Source organism: Loxodonta africana, chromosome 21 (assembly GCF_030014295.1).
Source record: "Loxodonta africana isolate mLoxAfr1 chromosome 21, mLoxAfr1.hap2, whole genome shotgun sequence".
NCBI classification, from domain to species: domain Eukaryota; kingdom Metazoa; phylum Chordata; class Mammalia; order Proboscidea; family Elephantidae; genus Loxodonta; species Loxodonta africana.
This window is the reverse complement of record NC_087362.1, coordinates 50,090,234-50,116,522: the sequence shown is the minus strand read 5'-3', so window position 1 is coordinate 50,116,522 and position 26,289 is coordinate 50,090,234. Positions and strand designations below refer to the sequence as shown.

The following is a 26,289-nucleotide window of genomic DNA, read 5'->3' as shown; positions in this document are numbered from 1 at the left end:
GCCTGGTCAGCACCCATACTAAGGACAGCTCTTCTTGTTCTAAGGTGGGGTCTTCTCTCACTCAGGTGCTCAGTGTCTTTGCTCACCTGCAGAGCAGTTGCTATCTTCACCTGGATGTGTGCACACAGCTATATCAGCCCTGTAGCCAGTGACAGACAAGACTTACGGGGCAGCCCATGTCCCTGGTCTCCAATAAGGGAAAAGGTCAAGAAAACCAACCATCAAAACACAATGGATGGAAAATAATTTGGCAGCTCCTCTAAAAGTTAAACATAGAACTACCATACAACCTAGCAATCCCAATCCTAGAAATATACCCAAAAGAATTGAAAACAGGAACACAAACAGAAACCTGGACACCCATATTCATTGCAGCACTTTTCATATTAGCCAAAATGTGAAAACACCCAGTATGTCCAACAACAGATGAATGGATAAACAAAATGTGGTAAATCCATATATCTTAGTTATCTACCACAGCTACAACAGGAATACCATGAGTGGATGACTTTAACAAAGAGAAATTTATTCTCTCACAGTCTAGGAGGCTAGAAGTCCAAATTCAGGGTGCCAGCTCAAGGGGAAGGCTTTCTGTTTCTATTGGCTCTGGGGGAAGGTTCTTTTCATCAATCTTTCCTGGTCAAGGAGCTTCTTAGCACAGGGATCCTGGTTGTGCTATTCTCCTGGCTCTTGTTTCTTGGTGGTATGAGATCCCCATTCTCTCTGCTTGCTTCTCTTATATATCTCAAAAGAGATTGACTTAAGACACAGCCTAATTTTGTAGATTGAGTCCTGACTCATTACACTAACTGCTGGCTAATTCCACCTCATTAACATCATAGAGGTAGGATTTATACCACATGGGAAAATCACATCAGATGATAAAATGGTGGACAATCACACAATACTGGAAATCTGGGACTAGCCAAGCTGACACACATTTTTGGGGAACACAATTTAATTCATAACACCATAAAATGGAATATTACTCAGCCATAAAGAGAAATGAAGTCCTTCATCAAAAGATTAAAAAGATTACCTACAGACTGGGAAAAAGTTTTTAGCTATGACATTTCTGATCAGCCCCTGATCTCTAAAATCTACATGATACTGCAAAAACTCAACTACAAAAAGACAAATAACCCAATTAAAAGATGGGCAAAGGATATGAACAGGCACATCACTAAAGAAGACATTCAGGCGGCAAACAAATACATGAGAAAACGCTCATGATCATTAGCCATTAGAGAAATGCAAATCAAAACTACAATGAGATTCCATCTCCAACAAGGCTGGCATTAATCCAAAAAACACAAAATAATAAATGTTGGAGAGGTTGCGGAGAGATTGGAACACTTATACAGTGCTGGTGGGAATGTAAAATGGTACAACCACTTTGGAAATCAACTTGGCACTTCCTTAAAAGGCTAGAAATAGAACTACCACACTATCCAGTAATCCCACTCCTTGGAATGTATCCTAGAGAAATAAGAGCCTTTACACGAACAGATATAGGCACACCCATGTTCACTGCAGCACTGTTTACAATAGCAAAAAGATGGAAGCAACCAAGGTGCCCATCAGTGGATGAATGGATAAATTATGGTATATTCACACAATGGAATACTATGCATCAATAAAGAACAATGATGAATCTGTGAAACATTTCATAACACGGAGGAACCTGGAAGGCATTACGCTGAGTGAAATTAGTTGCAAAAGGACAAATATTGTATGAGACCACTATTATAGAACTCGAGAAATAGTTTAAACAGAGAAGAAAATATTCCTTGATGGTTACGAGAGAGAGGAGGGAGGGAGAGGGGTTTTCACTAATTAGACAGTAGATGAGAACTTTTAGGTGAAGGGAAAGACAACACACAATACAGGAGAGGTCAGCACAACTGAACTAAACCAAAAGCAAAGAAGTCTGAATAAACTGAACACTTCGAAGGCCAGTGTAGAAGGGGTGGGGGTTTGGGGACCATGGTTTCAGGGGACATCTAAGTCAATTGGCATAATAAAATGTATTAAGATAACATTCTGCATCCCACTTTGGAGAGTGGCATCTGGGGTCTTAAACGCTAGCAAGCAGCCATCTAAGTTGCCTCAATTGGTCTCAACCCACCTGGATCAAAGGAGAATGAAGAACACCAAGGACACAAGGAAATTATGAGCCCAAGAGACAGAAAGGGCCACATAAACCAGAGACTACATCATTCTGTTACCAGAAGAACTAGATGGTGCCTGGCTACAACCGATGACTGCCCTGACAGGGAACACAACAGAGAACCCCTGAGGGAGCAGGAGAGCAGTGGGATGCAGGCCTCAAATTCTCATAAAAAACCCAGACTTAATGGTCTGACTGAGACTAGAAGGACCCCAGAGGTCATGGTCCCCAGACCTTCTGTTAGCCTAAGACAGGAACTATTCCCAAAGCCAACTCTTCAGACAGGGATTGGACTGGACAATACGATAGAAAATGATACTGGTGAAGAGTGAGCTTCTTGGATCAAGTGGACGCAGGAGACTATGTTAGCATCTCTTGTCTAGAGGGGAGATGGGAGGGCAGAGGGGGTCAGAAGCTGACCAAATGGGCTAGAAAAGAGAGAGTGGAGGGAATGAGTGTACTATCTCAATAGGGGGAGAGGAATTAGGAGTATATAGCAAGGTACGTATAAATTTTTGTATGAGAGACTGACTTGATTTGTAAACTTTCACTTAAATCACAATAAAAATTAAAAGAGAGAAATGAAGTTTTGCTACTTGCTACAATGTGAGTGAACATTATGCAGAGTGAAGTAAGTCAATTTCAAAAGGACAAAGGCTATGTGATAATACTTACATGAAATAAGCAAATATATGGAAAACAAAGATAATTAGTGCTTACCAGGGGTGACAGGGAGGGGGAAAGGAGGAGTTTTGCTGAGGGGGACATTGAGTTTATGCAAACGGTGATAGAATAACTCAGAAGAGGATAGTGGTAATGAATATAATGGTTGCATAATATGAATTAACATCACTGAATTTTACAGAGAGAAATTGTAAATTGGTGAATGTTTTGGTGTGTATATTTTCACCAAAATTAAAAAAAGAATGTGTGTGTGTGCATGTAATTAAAAAAATACACACACACACACAGTGGAACTCTTAGGATTGAACTGTGCTCCCCCAAAATATGTATCAACTTGGCTACACCATGATTTCCAGTATTGTGTGGTGGCCAATCATTTTGTGACCTGATATGATTATCCTATGTGTTGAAAATCCTAACCTCTATGATGTTAATGAGGCAGGATTAGAGGCAGTTATGTTAATGAGGCAGGACTCTATCTACAGGATTAGGTGGTATTTTGAGTCAATCTCTTTTGAGGTATAAAAGAGAGAATTGAGCAGAGAGGCTCCTCCTACCACCAAGAAAGTAGTGCCAGGAGAGGAGCACATTCTTTGGGCCTGTGGTCCTTGCACTAAGAAACTCCTAGACCAGACGAAGATTGATGACAAGGACCAGAGCCAACAGAGAGAGAAAGGCTTCCCCTGGAGCTGGTGCCCTGAATTTGGACTACTAGCCTCCTAAACTGTGAGAGAAAAAGCTTCTGTTTGTGAAAGGCATTCACTTGTGGTATCTCTATTATAGCAGCACTAGATAACTAAGACAGGGACAGTCAAAGAAACATGGGATATTTGATGACACTAAGGAATAATTTTTATATTTTTCTAGTTGTTGTAATGATAATGATATGCTCTTAAAAAAAAACCTTATTTTTGAGAGAAACATACTGAGTATTTACTGATAAAATGATATGAAGTCTGGGATTTGCTTCAAAATAACCTGGGCTGGGAGTGAGGTAGTGGGAAGTGATATAGATGAAACAAAATTGACTGTGAGTTGGTAATAGTTGACACTGTGATGGGTATGTGGGCTTCATTATCCTATTGTCACTATTTTTATGTATGTTTGAAAATTGCCACAATAAAAATTAAAAATAAAAAGAATTCTTAGAAAATGCAGTGGGGTAAGTGCTTTACAGAAGAATGCCCCAAGGGCATGTGAGACCAGGATGGGCACCTACCCAAGCTAAGGAGGGAGCAGGCTAGGGAAGACTTCCTGGGAGAGGAGACCTCTACTCAGTCATGAAGCTTGAGTAGGAGTTGGGGAGATGCCAGGTGAGAGACTGCACTCGTAACTGGCACCACTTTTTACCAAGCTGCCTGTTTATACTGCTTAATACTGGCGTAAAGAACGCTGATGATACAGTGGTTAAGCACTGGGATATTAACAAAAAGTTTAGCGTTTTGAACTCACCAACTGCTTCACGGTAGAAAGATGTGGCAGTCTGTTTCCATAAAAATTACAGCCTTAGAAACTCTGTGGGGGCCCAAATATTGGCATAAATAGAATGCCAAACATAACTAAAAGTGCACACACAGAAGAACTAGATAAATGGGACCTCCTAAAAATTAAACACTTATGCTCAAAAAAAGACTTCTCCAAAAGAGTAAAAAGAACACCTACAGATTGAAAAAAAAATTTTTGACTATGACATATCTGACAAGGGTCTAATCTTTCAAATTTATAGAAAACTTCAACACCTCAACAACAACAACAAAAATCCAGTTAAAAAATGGGCAAAGGATATGAACAGACATTTCACCAAAGAAGATGTTCAGGTTGCCAAGAAACGTGAAGAAATGCTCGTAATCATTAGCAATTATAGAGATGCAAATCAAAACTACAATGGGGTAACATCTCACTCCAACATTACTGACACTACTCAAAAAAAAAAAAAAGAAAACAACAAATGTTAGTGAGGTTGTGATTGTGGGGAGGCTGGAAATCTTATACACTGCTGGCTGGAATGTGTAAAATGGTATGATTTTTATGGAAAATGGAATGGTAGAAATAGAAATACCATGTGATCCAGCTAGAAATAGAAATACCATGTGATCCAGCAATCCCTCTCCTAAGTTGTCTTAGTCATCTAGTGCTGCTATAACAGAAATGCCACAACTGGATGGCTTTAACAAAGAGAAATTAATTTTCTCACAGCCTAGAAGGCTAGAAGTCCAAATTCAGGGCATCAGCTCCAGGGGAAGGCTTTCTGTCTCTGTCAGCTCTAGAGGAAGGTCTTTCTCATCAATCTTCCCCTGGACTAGGAGCTTCTTTGCACAGGAACCCCAGGTCTAAAGGACGCACTCTGCTCCTGGTGCTTCTTTCTTGGTGGTATGAGGTCCCCAACTCTCTGCTTGCTTCCCTTTCCTTTTATCTTTTGTAAGATAAAAGGTGGTGCAGACCACACCCCAAGGAAACTCCCTTTACATTGGATCAGTGATGTGACCTTAGTAAGGGTTTTATAACTCCACCCTAACCCTCTTTAACATAAAATTACAATTACAAAATACAGGACGACCACACAATACTGGGAATGATGACCCAGCCAAACTGATACACACATTTTTGGGGGGGACATAATTCAGTCCATGACATAAGTATATACCCTAAAGAAATAAGAGCTGTGATATGAGTAGACATATGCACACCCACGTTCATTGCAACATGACTGATAATAGCAAAAAGGTGGACACAACCTATGATCATTAAGGTCGTATGTCAGTTTGGCTGGGCCATGATTCTCAGTGGTATGGTAGTTATGATGTAGTTTGGCAGTCATATGATGATGTGATCACCTCCATGATGAGATTTGATATAATGTGATCACCTCCATGATGGGATTTGATATAATGTGATCACCTCCATGATGGATCTGCTGTGAGTAGCCAATCAGCTGGAAGGGAGTTTCCTTGGGGGTGTAACCTGCGTTCAGTACAGGTGAAGTTTCTGGCAAGGCTTGTGAGTTTTTACTTGCTCCGGATCCTGCAGCTGGCTCCTATTCATCTGACCTCCAGTTCTTGGGACTTGAGCTAGCAGCTTACCTGTAGTCTTGCCTGCCAATCTTGGGATTTGTCAGTCTTTGCAGCCTGTGAGCCAGAACCGTGCTGTCTGACCTGCTGATGTTGGGTTTACCAGCCCCTGCGGCTATGTGAATTAGGAGAAGCCTCTGGCCTGACCCATGGTTTGGGATGCTCCAGACTCTGCAATTGCAAGAGCCATTTCCTTGAATATTTATACATTTTAGTGGTTTTACTTCTCTAAAGAATCCAGCCTAAGACATTTGGAACCAAGAGTGGTTCTAGAGAAACAAAATCATAAGAACAAGTTTTCTAAATTGGTTTTCAAGTCTGATCAGTCTTAAAGATGTTGCTAACTCTGCCTCTGGTAGTAAAGGGGGCACTGCTAATTCATAGCATGAGGTTGCAATAGAATAATGCAAAATATCACCACCAATAGATCAGGTATTGGTGAAAGGTGAGGCTCTGGCTGATCACATGTTTGATACTTTTCTACAATTCGGTCATAATGAGAAGTATAAGGAAGCTAGTTGGTTGCTCCTACTTTCATGAGACAAAGTGGCGAAAGGAAGACATGAGCTCAGGATTTCAGAGTCAAAGCTAAATGGTCACATAAAGAACTTAAAAGTGTCCACTTGTACCTTGAAGGAAAGCCTTATTTCTTGTAGTTAAAGAGTTGATACTGCCAAAAACCAAACCCAGAGTCTTATCATAACAGCAGCTGGATTACAACACCAACTGAATTCCCAGCTTCAAATGATGTCTGAAGTTACAGTGAGGGCATTGATTGGGAACAAATGGGAACCTGAAACTTGGGATGGGGACATGTGGAGAGATAATCAAGAAGCTGGGAACGCTGAGCCCCTAAATTCCATTGAATAGCTGCTGCCAACAGAACCAACCCTCTCACTCCCATGTGAAGAGATTACTACATCTTTGTCTGCTAAGCCACCCTCCCCAGTAAAACCATTAGCCCTGCCTACTCCATCTGATGAGATTAACCGAGTTGAGCCTTTGTCTGAGTCATTGCCTAGGGCAATGCCTGAGGAAGATGCCTGACAAGACAGCTGAATGTTATCAAAATACATCCCCAGGGTGGGGCCAAGATGGTGGAACATACAGATGCTTCCGTTGGGCCATCTTACAACAAAGACCCGAAAAAACAATTGAAATGAGTATATTTATGACAAGCTAGGAGCCCTGAACATCAAAAGTAAAGTTAGAAAACGAACTGAGCAGTAGGGGGAGGAAGAGATGTTCAGAAGCAGAAAGAGTTACCGGACCTGAATCGCCGGGAGCCCTCAGGTGCCATTCTCGGGAGTGGCTATGGTGATACTAGTGTTCAGCCTCAGTTTCCTCAGGGAGAAGCAGCCAACCACACAGCCTACTCACACCTCCGGAACCAGAGAAGAACGGCGCTCTTGGCAAAAGCTAACTACTTGCCTATATTTTACCATGCCCCCCTGCCCAAGCCAGCTTCAGCAGCTGTTGATTTCCCTCGCCCTGAGATAGCCTCTGTTGAGCACCTGGAGCCATCCTCCTAGCCTTGGAGAAGGAATAAATTTGCAACTGGGGGAAAAGATAATTTGCCAGCTTCACTAACTGGGGGAGCTCAGGACAGAAGTGGCTCCTGTCCAGGCATACATGGTCCGTGGTCTTTGAATACCTTTCCCCACTGCATGGACCTATGTGGGCCTATTTCAGAAGAATAGGCCCCTGGTGGCAGATTGCAACTCTTTCAGCTGTGTGGTGGAGAGGTGAGTGTTTGATGTTTGACACCACTTTGCCTATTAATCAGGGTCCTCACCTACCCACATAAAAAAATTTTTTTTTTATTTATCACCTACCCACATCAGGAGCCTAAGGACTGGTGGCTCCACTCAGGTCACCCAGCCACCCATGACAGGGGTCCAAGGATAATTGGTACCTCCCAGTCCCTATTACCAAAATCATTGGGTGCCCATGGTCTGTCTGCAGAACCCACGCACCTCGCTCTAGGGAAGAGGGACATGTTTCCTCAGAGACACTTGGGGGATGATTCAAGCCCACTGCCTTGTTCAGAGTGTGAACCCCTGCTGCAACCAGATACCAGTACCTATAAAAATCACCCCTACCCCTCTAAGACTGTAGGACAAAGCCTGTACCACACACTTGATGATCAGCCACCTGGACACCTGAGCTGAATTCATACAAGAAAAGTGAATGGACTCCTAGACTGATATACCTGATAACAGCTCTAGCCATCTGGGGACAGGACGTCAGAGCTCCAAAGGTTAAAATAATCAGGCTAGCTCACTCAAGCAACCCATTTGGGCATATCAAAACAAAACAAAACAAGAAGCCATGATACAGTAAGCAAACATAAAATAAACTGATACAATAACTTTTAGATGGCTCGAAGACAACAGCCAATATCAAGTCATGTAAAGAAACAGACCATGGTCACCTCAACAAGCTCTCAGAACAAAGAATCAAGGGATCTTCTAGATGAAAGTGCCTTCCTGAATTACCAGATGCAGAACACAAAAGATTAATATACAGAACCCTTGAAGACATCAGGAAGGAAATCAGGCAATATGCAGGACAAGCCAAGGAATACACAGATAAAGCAGTTGAAGACATTAGAAAGGTTATTTGGGAACATAATGAAAAGTTTAATAAGCTGGAAAAATCCATAGACAGCAATCAGAAAATAAGATTAAACAATAAAATTACAGAAGTAGACAACTCAATAGGGTCAGAGGAACAGAATTGAGCAAGTGGAAAGCAGAATTTGTGAAGTTGAAGATAAAGCACTTGGCACCAATATAGTTGAAGAAAAATCAGATAAAGGAATTAAAAAAAAAGAAGAAAGCTTAAGAATTATGTGGGGCTCTATCAAGAGAAATAACCTATGAGTGATTGGAGTACCAGAACAGGGAGGGATAACAGAAAATACAGAGAGAATTGTTGAAGGTTTGTTGGCAGAAAACTTCCCTGATATCATGGAAGATGAGAAAATATCAATCCAAGATGCTCACTGAACTCGTATAAGGTAGATTTTAAAAGAAAGTCACCAAGACATATTATAATCAAACTTGCCAAAACCAAAGATAAAGAGAGAATTTTAAGAGCAGCTAGGGATAAACAAAAAGTCACCTACAAAGGAGAGTCCATAAGAATAAGCTTGGACTACTCGGCAGAAACCATGCAGGCAAGAAGGCAATAGGATAACTTATGTAAAGCTCTGAAGGACAAAAATTGCCAGCCAAGAATCGTATATCCAGCAAAACTGTCTCTCAAATATGAAGGTGACATAAGGACATTTCAGATAAACAGAAGTTTAGGGACTTTGTAAAAACCAAACCAAAACGACAAGAACTACTAAAGGGAGTTCTTTGGTTAGAAAATCAATAATATCAGGTACCAACCCAAGGCTAGAATAATGGACAGAGCAATGAAGTGTCAACCCAGACAGGGAAATCACAAAAATAAATCAAGATAAAAACGCCCAAAACAGGGAAACAGTGATGTTATTATGTTAAAGAAGGCAACATTAAAACAATAAAGAGGGACTAAGAAATGTAGTCCTAGATCTTTCCTATGGAGAGGAAGACAAGGTGATACAAAAAATAAAATTTAGATTTAAATTTAGAAAAATTGGGATAAATATTAAGGTAACCACAAAGGAGACAAACTATCCTACACATCAAAATAAAATACAAGAAAAAAATAGAGACTCAGAAGAAACAAAATCAACAAAAACGACTAAGAGGAAAAGACAATATATAAAGATAAACCACTCAGCACAAAAAATTAAATGGGAAAAAGAAACTGTCAACAACACACACACAAAAAAAAAGACATCAAAATGACAGCACTAAATTCATACCTTTCCATAATCACACGGAATGTAAATGGACTAAATGCAGCAATAAAGAGACAGAGACTGGCAGAATGGATTAAAAAACATGATCCATCTATATGCTCCCTACAAGAGACACACCTTAGACTTAGAGACACAAACAAACTAAACCTCAAAGGATGGAAAAAAATATATCAAGCAAACAACAATCAAAAAAGAGCAGGAGTGGCAATATTAATTTCTGATAAAATAGACTTTAAAGTTAAATCCATCAGAAAGGATAAGGAAGGACACTATATTATGACTAAAGGGACAATATACCAGGACGGTATAACCATATTAAATATTTATGCACCCAATCACAGGGCTGCAAGATACCTGAAACTAACTCTATCAGCATTGAAAAGTAAGATAGACAGCTCTACAATAATAGTAGGAGACTTCAACACACCACTTTCGGTGAAGGACAGGACATCCAGAAAGAAGCTCAATAAAGACACGGAAGATCTAAATGCCACAATCAACCAACTTGACCTAACAGACATATACAGAACACTCCACCCAACAGCAGCCAAGTATACTTTCTTTTCTAGTGCACATGGAACATTCTCTAGAATAGAAAGACCACATGTTAGGTCATAAAGCAAGCCTTAGTAGAATCCAAAACATTGAAATATTACAAAGCATCTTCTCTGACCATAAGGCCATAAAAATAGAAATCAATAACAGAAAGTGCAGGGAAAAGAAATCAAACACTTGGAAACGGAACAATACCCTGCTAAGAAAAGCCTGGAGTGAAGACATTAAGGATGGAATAAAGAAATTCATAGAATCCAAAGAGAATGAAAACACTTCCTATCAGAGCCTTTGGGACACAGCAAAAAAAACACTGCTCAGAGGCCAATTTATACCAACAAATGCCACTTACAAAAAGAAGAAAGGGCTAAAATCAAAGAATTATGCCCACAACCTGAACAAATAGAAAGAGATCAACAAAAGAAACCCTCAGGCACCAGAAGAAAGCAAATTATAAAAAAAAACTAGAGCAGAATTAAATGAAATAGAAAACAGAAAAACAATTGAAAGAATTAACAAGACCAAAAGCTGGTTCTTTGAAAAATTTAACAAAATTGATAAACCATCGGCCAAACTGACAAAAGAAAAACAGGAGAGGAAGCAAATAACCTGAATAAGAAACGAAATGGGTGATATTACAACAGACACAACTGAAATTAAACGAATCATATCAGATGGCTATAAAAAATTGTACTCTAACAAATTTGAAAACCTAGAAGAAATGGATGAATTCCTAGAAACACACTACCTACCTAAACTAACACAAACAGAGGTAGAACAACTAAATAAACCCATAACAGAAAAGATTGAAAATGTAATCAAAAAACTCCCAACTAAAAAAAGCCCTGGCCCGGACGGCTTCACTGCAGAGTTCTACCAAACTTTCACAGAAGAGTTAACACCAATACTACTAAAGGTATTTCATAGCATAGAAAAAGACAGGATATATCCAAACTCATTCTATGAAGCCAGCCTATCCCTGATACCAAAACCAGGTAAAGACACCACAAAAAAAGAAAATTACAGGCCTATATCCCTCATGAACTTAGATGCAAAAATCCTCATCAACATTCTAGCCAACAGAATTCAACAACATATCAAAAAAAAGTAATTCACAATGACCAAGTGGGATTCATACCAGGTAGGCAGGGATGGTTCAACATTAGACAAACAATTGCTGTAATCCATCATATAAATAAAACAAAAGACAAGAATCACAGGACTTTATCAATTGATGCAGAAAAGGCATTTGACAAAGTGCAACAGCCATTCATGATAAAAACTCTCAGCAAAACAGGAACAGAAAGAAAATTTCTGAACATAATAAAGGGCTTTTATACAAAGCCAATAGCCAACATCATCCTAAATGGAGAGAGTCTGAAAGCATTCCCCTTGAGAACAGAAACCAGACAAGGATGCCCTTTATCACCACTCTTATTCAACATTGTGCTGGAGGTCCTAGCTAGAGCAATTAGGCTAGATAAAGAAATAAAGGGCATCCAGATTGGCAAGGAAGAAGTAAAAGTATCTCTATTTGCAGATGACAGGATCTTATACACAGAAAATCCTAAAGAATCCTCCAGAAAACCACTGAAACTAATAGAAGAGTTCAGCAGAGTATCACGATACAAGATAAACATACAAAAATCAGTTGGATTCCTCTACAAGAACAAAAAGAACATTGAAGAGAAAATCACCAAATCGATACCATTTACAGTAGCCCCCAAAAGGTAAAATACTCAGGAATAAATCCTACCAGAGATGTAAAAGACTTATACAAAGAAAACTACAAAACACTTCCACAGGAAGCCAAAAAGACACCTATATAAGTGGAAAAATATACCTTGCTCGTGGATAGGAAGACAACCCTGTAAAAATGTCTATTCTACCAGAAGCCATCTATAGATTTAATGCAATTCCGATCCAAATTCCAACGACATTCTTTAATGAGATGGAAAAACAAATCACCAACTTCATATGGAAGGGAAAGAGGCCCGGAATAAGTAAAGCATTGCTGAAAAAGAAGAACAAAGTGGGAGGCCTTACTCTACCTGATTTTAGAACTTATTATACCGCCACAGTAGTCAAAACAGCCCGGTACTGGTACAACAACAGATACATAGACCAATGGAACAGAATTGAGAATCCAGACTTAAATCCATCCACATATGAGCAGCTGATATTTGACAAAGGCCTAAAGTCCGTTAAATAGGGAAAACACAGCCTCTTTAACAAATGGTGCTGGCATAACTGGATATCCATCTGCAAAAAAATGAAACAAGACCCATACCTCACTCCGTGCACAAAAATGAGATCAAAATGGATCAAAGACCTAAATATAACATCTAAAACGATAAAGATCATGGAAGAAAAAATAGGGACAATGCTAGGAGCCCTAATACATGGCATAAACAGTACACAAAACATTTCTAATAATGCAGAAGAAAAACTAGATAACGGGGAGCTCCTAAAAATCAAACACCTATGCTCATCCAAAGACTTCACCAAAAGAATAAAAAGATTACCTACAGACTGGGAGAAAGTTTTTAGCTATGACATTTCTAATCAGCACCTGATCTCTAAACTCTACATGATACTGCAAAAACTCAACTACAAAAAGACAAATAACCCAATTAAAAAATGGGCAAAAGATGTGAACAGACACTTCACTAAAGAAAACATTCAGGTAGCTAACAGATACATGAGGAAATGCTCACGATCATTAGCCATTAGAGAAATGCAAATCAAAACCACAATAAGATTTCATCTCACTCCAACAACGCTGGCATTAATCCAAAAAGCACAGAACAATATATGTTGGAGAGGCTGCGGAGAGACTGGAACACTTACACGGTGCTGGTGGGGATGTAAAATGGTGCAACCACTCTGGAAATCGATTTGATGCTTCCTTAAAAAGGTAGAAATAGAACTACCATGGGATCCAGAAATCCCACTCCTTGGAATATGTCCTAGAGAAATAAGAGCCTTTACATGAGCAGATATACGCACACCCATGTTCATCGCAGCACTGTTTGCAATAGCAAAAAGATGGAAGCAACCAAGGTGCCAATCAACAGACAAATGGATAAATAAATTATGGTATATTCACACAATGGAATACTACACATCGATAAAGAACAATGACGAATCCTTGAAATATTTCATAACATGAAGAAATCTAGAAGGCATTACGCTGAGTGAAATTAATCAGTTGCAAAAGGACAAATATTGTATGAGACCACTATTATAGAACTCGAGAAATAGTTTAAACAGAGAAGAAAATATTGTTTGATGGTTATGAGAGGGAGGAGGGAAGGAGGGAGGGAAAGGGGTTTTCACTAGTTAGACAGTAGATGAGAACTCTTAGGTGAAGGGAAAGACAACACACAATACAGGAGAGGTCGGCACAACTGAACTAAACCAAAAGCAAAGAAGTCTCCTGAATAAACTGAATGCTTCGAAGGCCAGTGTAGAAGGGGTGGGGGTTTGGGGACCATGGTTTCAGGGGACATCTAAGTCAATTGGCATAATAAAATCTATTAAGAAAACATTCTGCATCCCACCTTGGAGAGAGGCGTCTGGGGTCTTAAACGCTAGCAAGTGGCCGTCTAAGTTGTATCAATTGGTCTCAACTCATCCCCTGGATCAAAGGAGAATGAAGAACATCAAGGACACAGGTAATTATGAGCCCAAGAGACAGAAAGGGCCACATAAACCAGTGACTATATCACCCTGAGGCCAGAAGAACTAGATGGTGCCTGCCTACAACCGATGACTGCCCTCACAGGGAACACAACAGAGAACCCCTGAGGGAGCAGGAGAGCAGTGGGGTGCAGACCCCAAATTCTTGTAAAAAGACCAAACTTAATGGTCTGACTGAAACTAGAAGGACCTCGGTGCTCATGGCCCCCAGACCTTCTGTTGGCCCAGGACAGGAACCATTCCCGAAGCAAACTCTTCAGACAGGGATTGGACTGGACAATGGGTTGGAGAGGGATGATGGTAAGGAGTGAGCTTCTTGGGTCAGGTGGACACTTGAGACTACGTTGGCATCTCCCCCCTGGAGGGGAGAGGAGAGGGTAGAGGGAATTAGAAGCTAGCGAAATGGACATGAAAAGAGAGAGTGGAGGGAGGGAGCGGGCTGTCTCATTGGGCAGAGAGCAATTATAAGTTTTTGTGTGAGAGACTGACTTGATTTATAAACTTTCACTTAAAGCACAATAAAATAAAATAAAATAATAAAAATAAATAAATTGTCATGCATTGAATTATGTCCACCCAAAAAATACGTGTATCAACTTGGTTAGGCCATGATTCCCAGTATTATGTGGTTGTCCTCCATTTTGTGATTGTAATTTTATGTTGAGAGGTTTAAGGTGGGACTGTAATACTACCCTTACTCAGGACACTTCCCTGATCCAAGGTAAAGGGAGTTTCCCTGGGTTGTGGCCTGCAATGCCTTTTATCTCTCAAGAGATAAAAGGAAAGGGAAGCAAGCAGAAAGTTGGGGACCTCATACCACCAAGAAAGCAGCACCAGGAGCACAGCGTATCCTTTGGACCCAGGGTCGCTGCACCTGAGAAGCCCCTCGACCATGGAAAGATTGAGGACAAGACCTTCCCCTGGAGCCGACGCCCTGAATTTGGACTTGTAACCTACCAGACTGTGAGAAAATAAATTTCTCCTTGTTAAAGCCATTCACTTGTGATAGTTCTGTTATGGCAACACTAGATGACTAAGACAGAATTTGGTACCGAGATTGGGGTGCTGCTCTAACAGATACCTAAAATGTGCAAGCGGTTTTGAAACTGAATGGATAGAGTTGCGACAGTGGTAGAAGACTAACGCAGCAGAGAACCTGCAGAGACAGAGCAGCGGCAACAGCAGAGAACCAGCAGCAGCAGAACCAGGAGACCAGCATGAGATGGTGCTGGAGCCGACCCACGGAAAATGAGAGAGCTGAGTACCTATATCCAAGAGGCTCCCTGGTAGAGCGTGGTGCTTCCGGGCACTTATCGATAGAGCTAGACCTGCTGACCCACAGAGCCAGAGAACTGAGTGACTGTGTACAGGAGCCTTCCTGGCCCAGTGGGGTGCCTCCAGGTACTTATCAGTGGAGCTACAGAACTTTGGAACACTTGCCCCAGCAGGGCAGATGTAGGCATGAGACCCAAGGAGCCAAGAGGCCACGAAACAAGGAAGCAGAAGCTGAAGAGACAACACAAAAAGCCGAGCTGCCTCAGTCTCAAAAGATATGGCCATGACCTCAGGGATTTCAAAGGGTGAAGCCATGGCCTCTGGTGTTTCGAAGGGTGGAGTTGCCACTCAGCTGGACTAGGAGAATTGTGCGCCTAAAGCCGAGGGAGCAGAGTTGTTGTCCCAGTGCGCCTAGAAGGCAGAGCTGAAGCCCAGGGCCGAGGGGCCTCCACTCAGCATCTGGAGAGTGTAGCCAATACCTAGAGGCTGGTGGGCAGGGCTATTGTTGAAATGGTCTCAGAGAACAGAAGATAATTTTCAAAGCCTTGCAAGCTAATGTAATGTGTTCTGCTGACTTGCTTGGTACCTGTTATCCCTTCTTTCCCTCCAGTTTCTCCCATTTGTAATGGAAAAGTCTAGCTTGTGCCTGTTCTGCCACTGTACCTTTGGAAGCAGATAACTTGTATTCTAGATTTCACAGATGAAGAGGAGTTTTTGGATTTTAGACTTGAAGTTAACACTTCTGCTATGATATAATGGGGTGAATATGTTTTGCATGTTGCAAGGATATGATTTTGGGGGGGCCAAAGGGTGGAATGTCATGGATTGAATAATGTTCCCCCCAAAAATATGTGCATCAACTTGGTTAGGCCAAGATTCCCAGTATTATGTGGTTGTCCTCTATTTTGTGATTGTAACTTTATGTTGAGAGGATTAGGATGGGATTGTAATACCACCTTTAATCGGGTCACCTCCCTGATCCAAGGTAAAGGGAATTTCCCTGGGGTGTGGCCTGTACCACCTTTTATCTCTGAAAAGACAAAAAGAAAGGGAAGCAAGCAGAAAGTTGGGGACCTTGTATTGAGACAGATAGGGTTAACTGTGCTGGGAGAACAAAAGAGCTGTTAAAAAATTACCAGCTAGATGTTGGATAAACAAGAACCACACCCTGCCAACAGGAGATGAGGCTGAAACAACCCATGAATTACTCTCTCCTTCTTAGTGTTTTTCTAGTCCCTTCCCCCTTTACAGGCTCCTGAAAGGGCAGAAGAACCAAGTGTGACCGCTGTTTAACCTTCCTTAGCCCTCCAAAGATGGTGATGTAGTGCCAAAGATCAGTGCACTTGCACTATATCCCATAATAAATGATGCCAAGGGCTGTTGAGAGGACTCCATGTTGAATATCAGCTGGTTCGGTCTTGGATTCCAGATGCGCTTAGATCCCCGCTGACTCCTTTTGCTTGACTCGGGAAAAGACAAGGACCCTTTGTGTCAGATCGGCTATTGGTAACAATACCACCAAGAAAGCACCACCAGGAGCAGAGCACGTCCTTTGGACCCAGCGTCCCTGTGCCTGAGAAGCTCCTCAACCATGGGAAAATTGAAGACTAGGACCTTCCTCCAGAGTCAACAGAGAGAGAAAGCTTTCCCCTGGAGCCAATACCCTGAATTTGGACTTGTAACTTACTAGACTGTGAGAAAATAAATTTCTCCTTGTTAAAGCCATCCACCTGTCATATTTCTGTTATGGCAGTTCTAGATGACTAATACATAAATCAAAAGACCCATTGCATTGGGTAAATCTGTTGCAAAAGACCTTTTTAAAGTTTTAAAAAGCAAAGATGTCACTTTGAGGACTAAGGTGCGCCTGACCCAAGTCATGGTGTTTTCAATCGCCTCATAAGCGTGCGAAAGCTGGACAATTAATAAGGAAGACCAAAAAAGAATTGACGCCTTTGAGTTGTGGTGCTGGTGAAGAATATTGAATATACCATGGACTGCCAAAAGAATGAACGAATCTGCCTTGGAAGAAGTACAGCCAAAATGCTCCTTAGAAGTGAGGATGATGAAACTTCATCTCGCATACTTTGGACGAGTTATCAGGAGGGACCAGACCATACAGAAGGGCATGTTGCTTGGTAAAGTGGAGGATCAGTGAAAAAGCGGAAGACCCTCAACACAGTGGTTGCAACAATGGGCTCAAGCATAACAACAATCATAAGGATGGCACAAGATCAGGCAGTGTTTCGTTCTGTCATTTATAGTGTTGCTGTCAGTCGGAGGAGACTCGATGGCACCTAACGACATATATATTTCTGGGTGGCTTGGCATCTGAAAGTGCATTACAAACATTCCTATAGTTTTTCTAGATTTCCGAGAAGAGCCATGTTAGGTGTTGTTGACTGGATTTCGATTCATAGTGGCCCCATGTGACAGAGTAGAATTGCCCCATAGGGTTTTCTAGGCTATAGTCTTTACAGAAGCAGATCTCCAGGTCTTTCTTCTTTGGATCCACTGGGGGGATTTGAACTACCAACCTTTCAGTTAGCAGCCAAGTGCTTAGCTGTTGCATCACCAGGGCTCCTTAGAAGAGCCATATGTTGTTCTTACATGGAAACTTAGCAAGGAAACAAAGGCAGTTTTGTGTCCTTATGGAATTCAGAGTTGGGGGCTTGGAAGCTCTGCCATCACTTTGTGGTGAGTCCCTGGGCGGGAGGGGCATGGACCCTGGTTTAATGGGGAATGGCAAAGTCAAAGGAAAGCCCAACAACCCCACTGTGTCTCATGAAACAACAATTCTGGGGCTTTGATAAGAAAAGACAGGGCCAAGAGGGGGTAAGGATGAAAGACACTGTCACCTGCTACCCTCATGTTTCCCACAAGCATTCCCAGTGAAGAAGAGACTCCTAGGTGGTAAATGAGTCATTGGATTTATAAACCAAGAGAGGCAGAAAGCAGATTCCAGGAAATAAGCAAGGCAGAATCCTGGGAAAAATTATCAGGTTTGGTATGAAACTGTATAGCCTTCTATGCTCTTGTGGGAACTCAGGGAGAAAAAAAAAACAGTGAGAAAGGCTACAGAAATAGCAAGGAACCAGGCAGAGCTCAAGTTAGAGCCTGTGTCTTTGGGCACTTTGGAACAACTGACTGACATGGTGCTGATAGGGCATCCAATCTCCCATAGCCTCAAGGCATGTGGTTGTTCGTAATCCAACACATACGTATTGAGCATCCCTCAGGTTCTCAGTGAGGCATCTTGGTCCCTGGCCCCACAGAGCTTACAGCCATTTAGTAATTCATCAAATTTGTGATAAGTGACAAGGAAGAAAATTCAGGAGGTGTGAGTGTGCATAAGAGGGGGGCCTAGCCCACTGTGGCCATCCGGGAAGTTTCTCTGAGACTTAGAGTGGGATTGTCCTCATACAAAGAAGTCCAGGGTGAAATTCAAGCAGGAGCCTAGAACAGAGCACACAGAGCTGATCTGAGGAAATAAAAAGACAGTAGTTTTGGAAACAGAGGCACGAGAAAAAGCTAGAAATGGGGCTAGGGCCAGGTCATACTGGACCTTGTAAACCATGTTAAGACACTTGCATCTGGGTGCAGAACAGTGTGTAGAACAGGATTCCTTTTATCCAAAAGGAAAAAATGATAATGGATAGGTAGGTAGGTAGGTAGGTGGATGGAGAGAGGGATGGATGGACGGACGGACGGACGGATGGATGGATGGATGGATATGTAGGTAGGTAGATAGATAGACAATTATTTCTAATGAATTTAAAACAGAATTATTTGGCAGTATATTTCTAGCGTGGTTTATCCTAAAAAAAAAAAAAAAAAAAAGAACTGCAAAGAATACTTAAATTTTCAATAACAACATTATCAGTAAAAACATTGGTGTTGTTTATCATTAGATAGATAGATAAATTAAATAAGTGATTACACTAATATCATTAGCCATAAAAGTTTTTGCAAAACAGAAAGGTACACATATGAAAAGTAAAAGAAATATGGAAGAACGTAATATTTTATTTAAACTGCAAATATCCATATAAACTTGTCAAGATTGAATTGTGTCCCCCCAAAATACGTGTCAACTTGGCTAGGCCATGATCCCAGTAGTATATAATTATTCTCCATTTGTATTTGATTTAATTATCCCCTATTTTGCGATACTATGTAACTATCCTCCATTTTATGTGTTGTAAATTCTAAAACTCTATGAGAAGGGATCTATGAGAAGGGATTAGAGTGGGGTATATCTTGAGTTTCAATGCCTTACTTAAGTCATGACCTTACTCAAGTCACACCCTTGCTTAAGTCATAGCTTTTCTTTTGTTAGGTGCTATCGAGTCAGTTCCCATTCATAGCAACCCTATGTACAACAGAATGAAACACTGCTGGTTCTGCGCCATCCTCACAATTGTTGTTATGTTTGAGCCCATTTTTACAGCCACTGTGTCAATCCATCTCATTGAGCATCTTCCTCTTTTTTGCTGACCCTCTCTACTTTACCTAGTATGATGTCCTTCACCAGGGACTTGAGCCTCTGAAAAACATGTCCAAAGTACATGACACGAACTCTCACCATCCTTGCTTCTAACTTGCATTCTGGCCGTACTTCTTCCAAGACAGATTTGTTCATTTTTTTGGCAAAAAAAAAAAAAAAAATGGTATATTCAATATTCTTCCCCCATACCATAATCCAAAGGCATCAATTCTTCTTTGGTCTTCCTTATTCAACTTTCACATGCATATGAGGCAATTGAAAATACTGTGGCTTGGGTCAGGTGCATCTGAGTCCTCAAAGTGACATCTTTGCTTTTTAACACTTTAAAGAGGTCTTTTGCAGCAGATTTGCCCAATGCAATGCATCATTTGATTTCTTGACTGATGCTTCCACAGGCATTGAATGCAGAACCAAGTAAAATGAAATCCTTGACATCACCAATCTTTTCATTTATCATGATGTCCCTTATTGGTCCAGTTGCGAGGATTTACAAGAAACAAAAGGAGAGAGAAATGAGCAGAAGGAGAGGGACCTCTCAAGAAGGAAGAGCTGGGAGCAGAGCGTGTCCTTTGGACCCCAGTAGGCTGTGCTGAGACCATCTAGACCCAGGGGAAGATTGATGCCAAGACATGCAGAGATTTTCAAGGAATGCTGGGCCCACAGATGTTGAAAGGAGACAAGGACCTCCCTCCAGAGCCAACAGAGGGAGAAAACCATCCCCTAGAGCTGGCACCCTGAATTCGAACTTCTAGCCTTCTAAGTTGTGAGAAACTAAATTTCTGTTTGCTAAAGCCATCCATTTGTGATATTTCTGTTGTAGTAGTACTAGATAACAAAGAGAAAACTCATCATGCATTTTCTATTTAAAAAATATTATATATTTTCTAGCATTATACAATGAAATTACCTAGAAACCGTGATTGACCCTATAACTGTGGGCACCCTCAGCACCTAGATTGTGTTCTCTAAATGTCTATGAGTTTTTTCATGCTGTTGTGTGTATCAAATTTATTCCCTTTTATTGCTGAGTAGTAGTATGCTACAATTTGTTTATCCGTTACCTGTTGATGGTTATTTGGGTTATTTGTAACTATTTGTTATTATTTATTTCTTATTAAAATTATTTGTAATTTTAGGTTATTACAAATAAAGCTACAACAAACCTTCAAAAAAATAGAGAAACTCAGCTTCATCAAAATTAAACATTTTTATACATCAAAGGACACTATCTAGAAAGAGAATTGCAAAGGCCACTTACCACTTACTCACAGATGGGAGAAAATATTTGAAAATCATATATTTGATAAAGGTCTAGTACACAGAATACATAAAGGACTCTTACAAATTCTACAACAAAAAGACAGACAATTCAATTAAATAACGGGCAAAGGACTTGAATTAACTGGCAAAGGACTTGAATAGACGTTTCTCCAAAGAAGATATGCAAATGCCCAATAAGCACATGAAAAGACATTCACTGTCATTAGTCATTACAGAAATACAAACCAAGAACACAATGAGATACCATTTCACAGGATTATAATTGTTAGGGTGGCCATAATTAAAAAAAAAGAATAAGAATAATATAACAAATATTGATAAGGATGTAGAGAAATTAGAATCCTGCGGCACTGCTGATGGGAATGTAAAATACTGCTGGCACTACGGAAAACAGTTTGGTGGTTCCTCAAAAAGTTAAACATAGAATTATAATATGACTCACCAATTCCATTTCTAGATATAGAATTAAAAAAATTTAAAACAAGAACTCAAACAAATTCTTGTACAGGAATGTTCACAGCAGCACTATTTACAGTAACCAAAAGGTAAAAACAACCCAAATGTCTATCAACGGGCTAATGGAGACAAAAATTGTGGTATATACAGTCAGCCCTCCATATCCGCAGGACCTGCATCCTTAGAATCAACCAACCTCAGATCATTTGTTTGAGCATTGCTTGCCTCGCATCTCCTTCGTTACTTGTGTGCACCCTTTTTCTTCTTGTCGTTATTCCCTAAAAAATACAATATAGCAACTATTTATATAGTATTTAAATTGTTTTAGGTATTATAAGTGATCTAGGGATGATTTAAAGTATACAGGACGATGTGCATAGGTGACGTGTAAGACTCACATCATTTTATATAAAGAACTAGAGCGTCTGGAGATTTTGGTATCTGCAGCAGGTCCTGGAATCAAGCCCCCATGGATACCAAGGAATGACTGCATATACAATTGAATATTAGTCAGCCATAAAAAGGAACGAAGTACTTTGCATGCTACAGTGTGAATGGACCTCGAAAACATTTAGCTAAGTGAAAGAAACCAGACACAACAGGTCACATATTGTATGAATCCATTTATATGAAACAACCTATATAGGCAAATCCATAGAGACAGAAGCTGAGTAATGATTGCCACAGACTAGGGGGTGTGGGGAATAGAGGTGACTCCTTAATGAGTGTAAGTTCCCTAGAGGCGATGATCACATAACATTATAAATATACTTAATGCCACTAAATCATACACTTTAAATTGGTTAATGTTTACTTTGTGCTCTGTGTACTTTACCTTAATAAAAAACAGTGCTTGGAACCAGTCTGTTCTAGTTCAACCTCCTGCTGAGAATTTGCATTTCATTCCAGATATATCCAGTTAGAATCTACATTTTAACACAAGATCCCCAGGTCTCATGGACTGACTTGAGTCTTCCAGAAATATGTGTCAATTTGGTTAGGCCATGATTCCCAGTATTGTATGGTTGTCCTCTATTTTGTGATTTTAATTTTATACTAAAGAGGATTAGGGTGGGATTGTAACACCCTTACTAAAGTCACATCCCTAATCCAATGTAATGGGACTTTCCCTAGGGTGTGGCAATGGGAAGCGAACAGAGGGCGGGGGGCGGGGGGAGTGGCGGGAAACACATCATACTACCAAGAAAGCAGCGTCAAGCAAAGCGTGTCCTTCAGACCTGTTATTCCTGCACGGAGAACTTCCTAGTCCAGGGGAAGATTAATGTCAAGGACCTTCCTCCAGAGCCAGCAGAGAGAGAAAGCCTTCCCCTGGAGCTGATGCCCTGAATTTGTCTTCTAGCCTACTAGACTGTGAGAGAATAAACTTCTGTTTGTTAAACCCAACTGCTTGTGGTATTTCTATTACAGCAGCAATAAATGACTAAGACACTTGGTGATTCTTGTGATCTTTTTAAAATGTAGACTCTGATTCAGAATACCTAGGGTTGTTGTAGTTAGGTGCCATGGAGTCAGTTCCAACTCATAGTGACCCTCTATGTACCACAGAACAAAACACTGCCCAGTCTTGCACCACCCTTAAAATCATTGTTATGCTTGAGCTCACTGTTGCAGCCACTGTGTCAATCCATCTCCTTGAGGGTCTTCCTCTTTTCCGCTGACCCTGTACTTTATCAAGCATGATGTCCTTCTCCAGGGACTGATCCCTCCTGACAACATGTCCAAAGTATGTAAGACCCAGTCTTGCCATCCTTGCTTCTAAGGAGCATTCTAGTTGTACTTCTTCCAAAACAGATTTGTTCATCCTTTTGGCAGTCCATGGTATATTCAATATTCTTCACCAACACCACAATTCAAAGGTGTCAATTCTTCTTCGGTCTATCTTATTCATTGCCCAGCTTTCACATGCGTATTATGTGATTGAAAATACCATGGCTTGGGTCAGGCGCACCTTAGTCTTCAAGATGACATCTTTGCTTTGCAACACTTTAAGGAGGTCCTTTGCAGTAGGCTTGCCCAGTGCAATGCTTTTTTGATTTCTTGACTGCTGCTTCCATGGGTGTTGATTGTAGATCCAAGTAAAATGAAATCCTTGACAACTTCAGTCTTTTCTCCATTTATCATGATGTAGCTTAGCCAGCCCAGCTTATTGGTCCAGTTGTCAGGATTTTTGTTTTCTTTGTGTTGCGGTGTAGTCCATACTGTAGATTGTGGTCTTTGATCTTCATTAGTAAGTGCTTCAAGTCCTCTTCACTTTCAGCAAGAAAGGTTGTGTTATCTGTGTAAGGCAGGTTGTTAATAAGTCTTCCTCCAATCCTGATGCCCTGTTCTTCTTCATATAGTCCAGCTTCTCAGATTATTTGCTCAGCATACAGATCGAATAGGTATGGTGAAAGGATACAACCATGATGCACTTGTTTCCTGACTTTAAACCACTCAGTATCCCCTTATTCTGTCTGAACAACTGCCTCTTGATCTATGTAAAGGTTCCTCATGAGCACAATAAAGTGTTCTGGAATTCCCATTCTTCATAATGTTATCCATAATTTGTTATGATCCACACACTCGAATGCCTTTGCATAGTCAATAAAACATAGGTATACATCCTTCTGGTATTATCTGCTTTCAGCAAGGATCCATCTGACATCAGCAATGATATTCCTGGTTCCATGTCCTCTTCTGAATCCGGCCTGAATTTCTGGCAGTTCCCTGTTGATATACTGCTGCATCTGCTTTTGAATGATCGTCAGCAAAATTTTACTTGCATGTGATATAAATGATATTGTTTGATAATTTCCACATTTGGTTTGATTACCTTTCTTGAGACTAGGCATAAATATAGATCTCTTCCAGACAGTTGGCCAGGTCGCTGACTTCCAAATTTTTTGGCATAGACGAGTGAGCACTTCCAGTGCTGCATCCATTTGTTGAAACTTCTCAATAGATATTCTGTCAATTCCTGGAGCCTTGTGTTTTGCCAATGCCCTCAGTGCAGCTTGGACTTCTTCCTTCAGTACCATTGGTTCCTGATCATATGCTACCTCTTGAAATGGTTCAATGTCAACCTATTCTTTTTGGTATAATGACTCTGTGTATTCCCTCCATCTTCTTTTGATGCCTCCTGCATCATTTAATATTTTCCCCATAGAATCCTTCACTATGACAACTCGAGGCTTGAATTTTTTCTTCAGTTCTTTCAGCTGGAAAAACGTCGAGCGTGTTCTTCTCTTTTGGTTTTCTATCTCCAGTTCTTTCCATATGTCGTTATAATACTTTGTCTTCTCAAGCTGCCCTTTGAAATCTCCTATTCAGTTCTTTTATTTCATCATTTCTTCCTTTTGCTTTAGCTGCTTGATGTTCGAGAGCAAGTTTTAGAGTCTCATCTGACATCTTTCTTGGTCTTTTTTTTCTTTCCTGTCTTTCCAATGACCTCTTGCTTTCTTCATGTATAATGACCTTGATGTCATTCCACAACTCGCCTGGTCTTCAGTCATTAGCGTTCAGTGCATCAAATCTATTCTTGAGATGGTCTCTAAATTCAGGTGGGATATACCCAAGGTCATATTTTGGCTCTCATGGACTTGTTCTGATTTTCTTCAGTTTCAACTTGAACTTGCATATGAGCAATTGATGGTCTGTTCCACAGTTGGCACCTGGCCTTGTTCTGACTGATGATATTGAACGTTTCCATGGCCTCTTTCCACAGATGTAGTCGATTTGATTCCTGCGTATTCCATCTGGAGAGGTCCATGTGTATAGTCGTCGTATATGTTGGGGAAAAAAAGGTATTTGCAAAGGAGAAGTCGGTCTTGCAAAATTCTGTCATTCAATCTCTGGCATTGTTTCTATTACCAAGGCCTTATTTTCCAACTACCAATCCTTCTTCTTTGTCTCCAGTTTTCACATTCCAATCACCAGTAATTATCAATGCATCCTGATTGCATGTTTGATCAATTTGAGACTGCAGAAGCTGATAAAAATCTTCAGTTCTTCATCTTTGGCCTCAGTGGTTGGTGTGTAAATTTCAATAATAGTCGTGTTAACTGGTCTTCCTTGTGAGTGTATGCATATTATCCTATCATTGATAGCATTGTACTTCAGAATAGATCTTGAAATGTTCTTTCTGACAATGAATGTAATACCGTTCCTCTTCAAGTTGTTGTTTCCGGCATAGTAGACTATATGATTATCCAATGCATAATGGCCAATACTAGTCCATTTCAGCTCACTAATGCTTAGGATATCAATGTTGAAGCATTCCATTTTCAAACCTTATATCTAGGGTGAAAATGCAAATTCTCAGCAAGGGATCACCAGAATGAACCAGCTCCAAACCCTGCAAAACAAAGAAAACAAAAATGCAGTGACTCCAGCTGCCTGAGTTTTAACAGGTGCAGCAGGTGATTCTGATGTGCACTGAAATTTGAGAATCCCTAATTTAACCCAATTTATTTTAAAAGTCCAAAGCCCAAGGCTTTCCAACAAGATCACGGCTCTGCATAATAGAATTATTTTGCAGAGCAGTGAGTGAGGAGAGGGTACTGTGAGTGTCAGCGGCAGAGGAACAAGAGGCTTGACACGCAATCCCAAGGGACACTACACAGGTGTTGTCCTTGGCAACTAGTAAGAAGCCAGAGCCAATTCCTTCATCAATGATATCTTTATTGAGTGCCCACTGTGTGCCAGAGTCTAGTGGACATGCTTAAGTTCTTCCTGAAGA

At 40.6% G+C, this 26,289-nt stretch overlaps 1 protein-coding gene across 10 annotated transcripts in view; it reads right to left on the bottom strand.

Annotated features, from left to right (window-relative positions):
* The window catches only part of AGRP (agouti related neuropeptide), a 155,546-nt gene that overhangs the window by 2,655 nt on the left and 126,602 nt on the right, over positions 1-26,289 (bottom strand). For 2 of the 10 annotated variants that reach the window (XR_010318876.1, XR_010318875.1), the window contains one exon: positions 19,200-25,905. The gene's annotated coding sequence lies outside the window, so the exon portion shown is untranslated. Of the gene's footprint in view, positions 1-19,193; positions 25,906-26,289 lie in introns of those variants that run through there. The other 8 variants (XR_010318874.1, XR_010318871.1, XR_010318870.1 and 5 more) reach the window with 7 other exon arrangements.